Source organism: Amblyomma maculatum, chromosome 3 (assembly GCF_055883805.1).
Source record: "Amblyomma maculatum isolate TAMU_Amacu chromosome 3, ASM5588380v1, whole genome shotgun sequence".
NCBI lineage: Eukaryota > Metazoa > Arthropoda > Arachnida > Ixodida > Ixodidae > Amblyomma > Amblyomma maculatum.
The window spans coordinates 195,140,634-195,150,672 of NC_139346.1; positions in this window are offsets into that span (position 1 = coordinate 195,140,634).

Genomic DNA, 10,039 nt, shown 5'->3' on the forward strand with positions numbered 1-10,039 from the left:
TCGCGCCACAGTGTGTTTTGTCTTGCCGTGGTAAAGCCCTGATCTTCGTTATGTTTTATTCTTGATGGTCCATTGCCGCGCGCCTCGACCGCATGTTTCCAGCGCAGTGGCGTCCGTTGTTGTTGCTTTTTATTGAATGCTTTTGTGTTTACCAGGAATAAACCGGTGTTTTTAAGAAAGACTTGGTTTTTCACTCGTTGAGCGAGACCATGGCTCACGGACCCGTTTTCTAGGTCAAAGGTCAATACATGATTGCCTCTTGGCTTCTCAACAAGCTTGCCAAGCTGCCTCTATTCGGCCTAGAGATTGTTGTGGATTAAAATTGGGTTTCTTCTGGATCATATTTCTATGGATCTTATTATCTGTACGTTAACAGACTTACGGCCGCTTTGGTCGGACTCGGCTAGACTTTTGTTTATGCCTGCTTCTGAAAATTAATAACGCAGGTATAGACACACTTATATTTCCAATTCATTCTAACCTTTAATCATCGCATACCCGCTATCGTGACACATAATAATGCACACAACTGCGACAGGATTGCAACCGCAACGTCGAGCAAGAGACATATGCTCTGTGGTTATCACAAGCCGTAAAAGATAAGGCCCGGACAATCACACAACACGATATGAAAATATGACAAGGTGAGAACCGGACTCCAGAAAGGCCACCACGCGACTTTGTAGCAAAGCAGCTCCATTGTAGGCGTACGTGTGAGTGCCCCCACCTGTCAACCTGCGCGACCTTATACAGGTATTAAAGAAAGGCCACAAATGTTGCGGCAATAAGCATGCGCACGGCGACATAAAGTAAACTTAGTAAAGGACCCTGCGCGGTGCCCAGCCTCCGCTGTTGCTCTTCGATGCAGGTGAAAAGCTAGACACCCGTGTGCTGGGTGATTTGGGCGCACGTTAAAGAACCCCAGATCGTCAAAATTTCCGGAACCCTCCGCTAGGCGTCTATCCTGAGTCTCTATGAGACGTTAAACACTATAAACCAAACCTAACCTAACCTAGTAAAGATAGCACGGGTAAAATGAAGTATAACGCGAATGAAATGTTCCGAATCAGTGCTTAGCGAGAAATGGGCTAGCATATAGCAAAAGCAGCTCCAATGTCCTTCCTTACTTTTTCCAGTACTCAGCTTAGAATGCCGATTGCTTCTGAGCTGATGGCTATGGAAATTGGCACAATAATGATCGCGAAGTCTGCTGGCGTAAGGTGCTAATTATTCTGCTGCGCGTTTAATTTTCTTTGCTGTTCAATGAAGATAATATTCGCGATCCTTCCGTATATTAAGAGCAGGAAATGTTAGTCCAACGACCTCGATTTTGTTTCTACACGCTGGAAAAGCGTCCCTGCAGTTTCCCACGTATTTCTCAAGTCGGTTTTTGTACTAGTTTCGCGGTAGAATCTCTTTTTCAGGTAGAATTACCATTATAGGGTATCAGTGCCGCATTAGCTGTGATTTATATTATGCCAAACAGCGGAGTCTTCTGCAAACCGCAAGCTCGTTACATTTATAAACTTACTGGAGCATAGCTATATATTGGGAAGCATAGAAAACACAAAGGTCCAACCAGCAATTCGCTAGGATTTGGAGACGTCTGAGGGCATCGCTCACGCTTGCCGCTGTGTCCAAATTAGTGATAATTAGTCCTTTCGCATGCTATGTACATGTACACAATTGTGTACGAACCAAACTCGCAGCTGAGAGCATGCTGCACCTAGCATATAGTTTAAATTTTTTATTCAAGTAAATTTAGCATAATTCATGTCGCAAAAAAATGTTCTTTCTTATACCGTGTAATGACTGTAGAAAAGAATATTTTGCATAATAGAAAACAAGATAGCACTTTGTCTACAATTTATAACCAGGCGTATTTCGTCACTTGCAGTAACATCAATTTGTTAATTTGCTTTGAAGCATAACGCTCACGTTAAAAAAAAAACAAAAAAAAAACGGCTTACCTATAGTCAATCGCGGTGTATCGATATTTTTCTTTCCCTCAATTATCACAATTTGAACAAACGTTTTCAGTATTCCGCGGAAACGTTTTGCTGCTCCTTTCGGCTGGAAAACATTAAAGTTTTTTGTTTCTAACAGCAGAAGGTACTAGTTAGGCAATAAACCCTTCCTTTCGATATAATCAAAAAGTGTAGTGTGTGAATTGGTTACGTTGCTTTATTTTTCAGCCAATTTTGACGTTTCTTATAACGTTCCTGTGTGTCTGATATAACGCACGATATTATTAAACACCGTTTTTTGCTTTCTGTATTAATAAAATTTTGTTTACTGAATTCAATTCCCACTTTCACTTCTGTTTATCCCCTCATTGCGGAATTTGTGTGCTGGTATCTTACTTTATAACATCTGTTCTTGAGAAAAAAAAGCTAAAAGCAAAGCGGACATACGCACGCTCGCATGAAAGGTAGGTAATAAAGCCGAGGAAAGCGCTTTATCACAACTCTGAATGTCCTACAGCGAAACAACAATAGTCCGATGCAGCGGAGGGAAAGTTCAAAACTTGGCTTCTGGCTGAAAAAACTTTTGAAACCTCAATTACCTGTCCCAGATAAGAAAATACTGACGCTGGTTGTCGCTCTCAGACATTTGCACAGAGTTCAAAATACTTTTTCACTATTTCCCTAAATGCTCTTTATTTTTCTTCAAATGCGTGCTTTGGTTGTCAATCAACCACACTGCATTGCTGGTTTGTTTATACACTGCAGTCCTATAGAACACATACTTTGCCCCGGCAGACAATGAGCATTGTCGTCATGAATTCGTAATATTAGAACAGTTATTGTTCTCTGGACTTCTTTCCTGCCATCTATGATGTCCGCCGCCATTTTCAGGATGGCTATCATTCAGCCCGTATCGTACAAGCTCGACTTTCTTTTTAGGCGAAAGCCTTTCTTGGTTCCTGGTCAAAATTGCGCGCGTGCACGATATCTGTTCACAAGACTGCGAGATGTGCTCTCCTTTTATAGCATTCCTGCCATCTCCAATTCCACATTTGAACGCGCGTCAACGAACGCCACGTGACAGGAGCGATGATGTACCGTCTAAACTCACGCTTGCCGGACAAAAGTGTGACAGGTGTAGTGCGTCTTCCTTTTTCTGAAAACACTGCAATGAACGCGCGCCTAGGAATGGAAATTTACACTGGGTGGCACGAGCCCCTGTATTACTAGCAAAGGCTCTACAAGGGGCGCGCACGATACACCGTGTGTAGCAGCAACGCTCAAGCTTTCACACGTCTCCTGTGCGGATTCTGCACTGCTCTCTGAAATTTAGGTTCCGGCATTCCTTGCCTCACCTAATCGGCATAACAGCAAAAAAGACGTCATTATATATTCGATTGCTTGTTGGTTGTGCCAGCCAGTGCACATGCCTCCCGGCTTCCTATTAGGCATACCGTATACGAAAAGGCGCAGTTCCCTGTAGACCCTCTCAACCATCAGGCGAGATACGGTGACAGCCACAGAACAAGCCAGGAGGCTTCTTACTGCGACGTAGCAACGCTGCAAACTAGCCGGCGCGCTCACTGATGTCCTTTTTGTCTTTCTTTCCTGATTCCCCTGTGCACCATTCCCTGCGTGAAGAGTTCCGACCACCATGGCTCTCCCGTGCATAGAAAGCTTGCTTGTTTTCCCCGTTTCTTTGCCGCGCGTGTTTTCCCTACTCATAATGGAGACTTTCTACGGTAGGCTGCGCCTTTTGCTGCCCAGTTCTCCTTTGCCATCTTTTCTGGAGCGTAGAGAAGGCAGTAGGTGACAACGATGTTTTACGTTGCTATATACTTTGTTTGGAAAAGTCACTGAATAAATGCGGCTACGGCTAGTAAAATATTCGTCGAAAGATTCTTCGCATGGTCTCATTTTGGAAGGTGTCTACATCCTAGTGAATCATTCCGCCTTTTCATGCACGGCTAAATGATTGGTTTGGTTGGGTTTAACGTCCCAAAGCAACTCAGGGTATGAGAGACGCCGTAGTGGAGGACTCCGGAAATTTTGACCACCTGGGGTTCTTTAACGTGCACTGACATCGCACAGCACATGGGCGCCTTTGCTTTTCGCCTCCATCGAAAAGCGGCCGCCGAGGCTGGGATTCGATCCCGCATCTTTGGGAACAGTAGTCGAGCACGGCTAAATAAGCAAACAAAGAAAACATACTTTCTCCAAATGGTTTGTCTGCTTTAGGCTCTGCAGATGTGTAGAAAATGTAATCTAGCTACGGTGCCATAAAGAAGTTCGTAGAGGAACTTCATTGCGAATGGCTAGTATCGATGCAATATGCACAAAGCTTCAGGAGCCCTCGCCTGCCCCCTCTTCCCCCCTCATCTACCCTTCTTATCCTCCACTAGGGCCCCATTACGTCGAGAAGAAAAATATAAATGCAGCCGTGGTTTAGTAAATAACCAAAAATTTATTGCAACAAAATACCACAGTATGTTTAAAACAGTGCAGGAAAAGTCGCGAAAGGGGAATCTGCTGTGAAAATTTAGCAGCGCCGACATAAATGCCAACGACAAAGTGATAATACAAGACAGAGAACTGCTGAACAGATATGTGGGGAAACGGCGATGGAAAGCTGCGTGAAAAGTCATTTTATCCGAGAACTCGATAGGTTGTTTGATGCGACCGCTCCCTGCCCCAGACCATGTAATTACTTCCAAAACCTAATTCATGACAACAGAGACCCTTTTAAAAACAGTTGTTTTCAGCATGCATCGCCCCCTCAACTCACTAGTAGTAGAACATGCAACTCTGTTTCGTATTTTCCTCATTTTCACCGATTCTTGTTTCGCACTGTATGTCTATTAATGGCGTGTGAAGCCATTAAACACGTTCCTACCGAGAGACATGCGCAAGATTAACCCTGCTTGTCCCATCTCTTCTATTCGCTATTTTCCCTCCACCAAACACTACATGATGAACGGTAAAAACATTGCTTGGAGGTACTTAGATCTCTCTTAAGCGCGGTAAGGCGAAAGTTTTTCCTGCGACTCTTTGAAGTCATTTGCCACTTTTTCACTCAATTCCTTCTTTTTTGTCTTGCTTTTTTCTTCCCTTTCTTGATTTTTCCCCGTTTTTTTATGTTTACTATTTTGACGTATTTTGTACAATTTCGACATACGCGGCTGTTTTGACATCAGCCCACTATGTCGACGTCACTGGTTATTTTTATGTCTATTTGACGTTTTTGGCTATAATTAATTAATTACTCGACATCGATGAAATATTGCAAGTAGAGATACTTTCTCATCCGCTATCGCATACATCTATACTTGTATTCATAAATGACGTCATTCTTCGATAGGGATGGTGACACTCTTCGAAGGGACACTTTCAGCGCGCACCCGTGATCCGATAAGAGCTTTCGCCAACGGCTGTCTCCAAAGCAGCTGCTCAATCTGCGTAGACACGAAGAAAGGCCACTACGATCAACCGCAGGACCCCCCTCACTGACAAATGGCTATCTGTATTTGGCGACAGGCATGAGTGACAATCGTCGTTGATGGCTGTTATTGTAGAGATAAAACTAGGAGGTCAAATTGCTTTCCCTATACGACTTTCAATCTCTTTCATTAGCCCCAGGTCAATCTCCCTGCAGGGCACTATTACAAGCACTTTATATATATATATATATATATATATATATATATATATATATATATATATATATATATATATATATAATGAACAAACGAAGCAAGATAGAATTATTGGCATTGCTGTACTTGGGCTGACCACAACACCCAAATTCAATGTGAAGTACCGCACCGAAAATTCCGCTGCAAGGCTTTCGGTGTCTAATGAAAAACATAAGCTACGTCAAAAGCTGCATCAGCAGTCTGTAACTGTATGCAGTTCAGTAATAACAACTTTGTTTTTAATTTAATGATACATCCTTAGTTTGCGTGCTATCTGCATTTCTCCTGGTGTGTCTCTTCGTCAGTTGTAACTGCTGACTACTATACCAAATCTAATTCAGAAACAAATAGTATACGCAACATGTCATACTATGAACAAGAAAGAGGATGCGTTATTACTAGTGTGACTTCTGTGACTAACGTCTGTGGTTCGCTGTGCAAAAGATAGCCGCCATTTCGGAGGATTACAAGGCGGTTCCCTATTGGGTCTTCAGCGCTAAATATTTTGATGCATTTGAAACGTGACTAGCTAATAAAGCCAGCGTAAAGCACAGCAAATAGCAGTAGCTTCGCAAGTAAAAAAAAAAAAAAATACGCGCGATGCGTAACGCAATGTGAGGAGTGTCAGAGCGATGTATGGATGTATAGAAGTTAGAAGCGTACCCTTTGAAACGGGGTGGGGACAGCTGCCACTATGCTGAGCCTTTCTTTCTTATATTTCTTTAAGCAATCATATGGTTGGTTGGTTGGTTGGTTCACAGGAAGGGAAAGGCGCAGTATCTGTTACACTTGCTCTGTGGACACCTGAACCGCGCCGTAAAGGAAGGGAGGAAGGTGGGAGTGAAAGTGAAAAGAGAGAAAGGGGAGCCGTAGTGGAGGGCTACGGAGTAATTTCGACCACCTGGGGATCTTTAACGTGCGCTGACACCGCACAGCACACGGACGCCACTTCGTTTCGCCTCCATCGAAATGCAGCCGCCGAGGACTGAGACGATTTTAATGGTAGACATAGTGCATTGTTCAACAAAATTTTTATTCCTAATGGGCTAACCCTATATCCTCCCCTTGCTATACTCAATATACTGGTACGTTCGTACGCGGCAATTGGCAGAAGCCTGTTGCAAACCGACAAGAGCATGGGCAAGCCACAAACCGAGGTCTTTTCTGGCCAGTGCATTCAATTATACACAGCAAATATTCAACTTCCTTAAAAGCAACAGCTGGCTACATTCTTTTGTTATGTCAAAATGCCTTCCAAAGATACATAAGGACAGGTTTCCTCGGAATGTTCACGACAAACTTTAAAAAGTGACATTCTAGAGCAAGGCAGGGCTAATCGTGGATAAAGTCTCACCCCTTCTACAAGTGAAATCTGAGAAGAAGAATTCATACAGGCATTTCGCGCCTACTAAAAATGCGCGGGTTAATATTCCAAGCTTCGTTTAGCCTTCTTTAAAAAGCATTCCATAATACTTTGCGGTATAGGTACTATAGCATCCCTGTCCAAGCATATAAGCGTTCAGGGTCATTCATTTGACCAATTAGATATTACCATATTGGAATCAGGGTTTCGATCACACTACGACCGTGAAGTCAGAAAATCATCTTTAATTCAAAAGTTTAAGGCTGCGTCGTGAGGTAATAATCAAAGTGTACGTAGGAAAGCTAAGCTATCTATCGAAATAAAACTATTTATGCAACTTTGAAAGATCAGCAGGGAGATGACTGGCATCCTTATCACACTGTTCTCTCTATCTCTCTTTCTCTCTCACCTTTTTTAATGTGTACGTATTGTGACTACCTTATATTCGCAGTTTAGCCACGTACTTTGGTGTGCTTACTGTTTCGCTGATTCATGATACATTTTTTCGCATGCATGGACTCCGGAGAATTCTTGATAATGTCGCGCCACCACGTGTTATTATTTTTGTTTGAAACCAGTTGTAATCTGCATCATGACGCATGTGTGACTGCACTGATCTTACCTATTTTGGTTTTGGTTTATTATTAGATGGTCACAGGCATCTGTACTGATACCAACAGACCTAGCGTATAAATATAGGGCGAAGGCCGGTCCCGCGGCCGAAACGTCAAATACATTCGCTTTCCCTCATATATGAAGGTAATTCTGTGATGTTTAGTTGAGGCTAGTCGTCTCAAGTCTGAAGTGAGAAGATTGAATTTGAAACATGGTATGAATACGGTATGGTTGTCTCTTATCACGTCGGTGATGATGGCAACAGGCTGGAGCAGCAGTGAGGGGCTTAGCGCAGCAGGAGAAGCAAGTCACAGCTTCCCTTAGAATGAACTTCTAGGAGTTAATATATTCGTGAAACCCTTGAAAACATGGTGTACATCAACCTTGACGAATTAACACATATATATTGTACCTCCCCATGTGCCACAGCTTTACTACACAACCTCTAAGGCAAATTCACGCCAGTCTACGTACGGCACTTCTGAGAGAGCACTCTTCGTGCGCTCATAGAGTAACCAGATCAAAGGGAAAGATATGAAATCAAAGATATCTCGCACATTTTCATGCAATCCTTCAAAATCACTCTCCGACGTCCTTTTGCCAAACTGTTCCCTTGCTCTTTTCAAACTAGCATGGATTAGGATTCAAAGCGAACACTTCAACGTTCCTGCCAATGGCCCTTCATGGGATTCATAAACGGCGGAGTTTGCCAAACGAGAGCTGTAAGCCGCGATAAGCGGGTAAGCTGACATCTCGACATTGTAGGCGCGCTGCAAGCAACGTCCACGTTTCTAGAATGCGCAAGCGAATAAGGCAAGGGAATCCATCAGCCCTAATGAATAGTAGGCAGACTGTTTTGTTTTTAATTCATTGAACAAGACATCAGCTTCTCTTTACATATGTGAAACGCTATCCGAAGCCTTTCAACCCTCTAATCAGCAAAAAAAAAAAAAAAAATTGTGCTACGCAATTTAGCGTCTTTCGCCAAGAGCACGAAACTGTGTGAGAGGCGGTCGATGAAACGAAGGTTTACACGCAACCCCGGGCAAGGCCTACTGTACCGAAAGGGCTGAATGAGGCGAGGTTTTGCTTTCTAAGAAGCTCATGCAATCTGGATTGTTCTCTTCTGGGCACAATCTGATTCCCAATGCACCACATCCGCACCACGACGGACTTCAAATCTCCTGTTTTCTCTTTTGAAGGTCACCATGGACTCTCTCTACTCTTCACAAATTTCTTGCCACCTAAGTGGCATCTACTTCTCTTCAGGTGGAACCAAAGTTCCTTTCTGAGTTTGGCCTTGACTTCGTGGATGTTCGGAGTTTTGTTCGAGTATGTCGCTTTGCGAAGGGCCATTCACACCTGGTACTTGACTTCGGTTAGCGGTAACGAAAAGTGCGTGCATCCTTCCTTTGGAAACGGGTTAAAGTGGAGTCTTGAAGCATACGCTGGTTACTCTATTTAGAAAAAAAAAGCAGAAACATTTCGGATGAAAGAAAGAGGTTAAGAATTGGTAAGTACAAATGAACATATTTACGCGCAATAATTGCCCGTGCACTGAAAACTAGCGCAAAAATGTTCGAGTGTATATACATATTTTCGGTTGTAAACATTTGCAAGTCTAAGAATCCATATATCGCTATATTTATTAGAAAGTCAAGGATTTGGTAGATACGACCTCTTTATTGGGTGAAGAGTTCTGACATCACAAGCTATGCACAGTCACTTCGATCATAGCCTAAGCCGACTTCGGGACATTAATTTCTTTAAATTCAAACGCTATATCTCACACACAAAAATAGGACACCGACTGTTTAAGCCGCTTTATTCAACATGAGGCATCGCTCCACAATTTTCGCCAGATGTATTTGCAAGCCTGGACTTTCTCGTGCTCTCTTGGATGAAAATCGGGGTGTTTGCCTTAGTTACACGTTCGAACCTCTTCGATTTAAAAGACCTCCACAGCTACCTCATCGTTAGGCGAATAGGCCGATTCTGCTATTGTTTTGTATGCGTCGCCGACCCTGACAGCACAAACACGTTCGTTTCGGTTCTGTTTGTGTTTAATGCTTTAAAGCGAGGCTATGAGAGACGCCCACATACATGTGCGCACTAAGCACCCGAGCTGAATCGGATTTAACCATTCCCTTCTCCCTCTCTCTCAGCTACACCTGCGCATAGCCCAAACCGACCTTCTTAACTTTACAACCGAGACTTAGGGTGTACATTAGGGTTTCCTGTATTTTGTTTTTTCTCTAAGAGCCATTTCCTGGAGACCGCTTGCCGCAGCGACGTGTTTAGACGGGATACGTCCGATTTCCATTGGTAAATCATGCACCGTTTATAGTTAAGTGCATGGAGCTCACATGCGCTCTCTCGCGCGAACGCTGCATCTGGCCTCA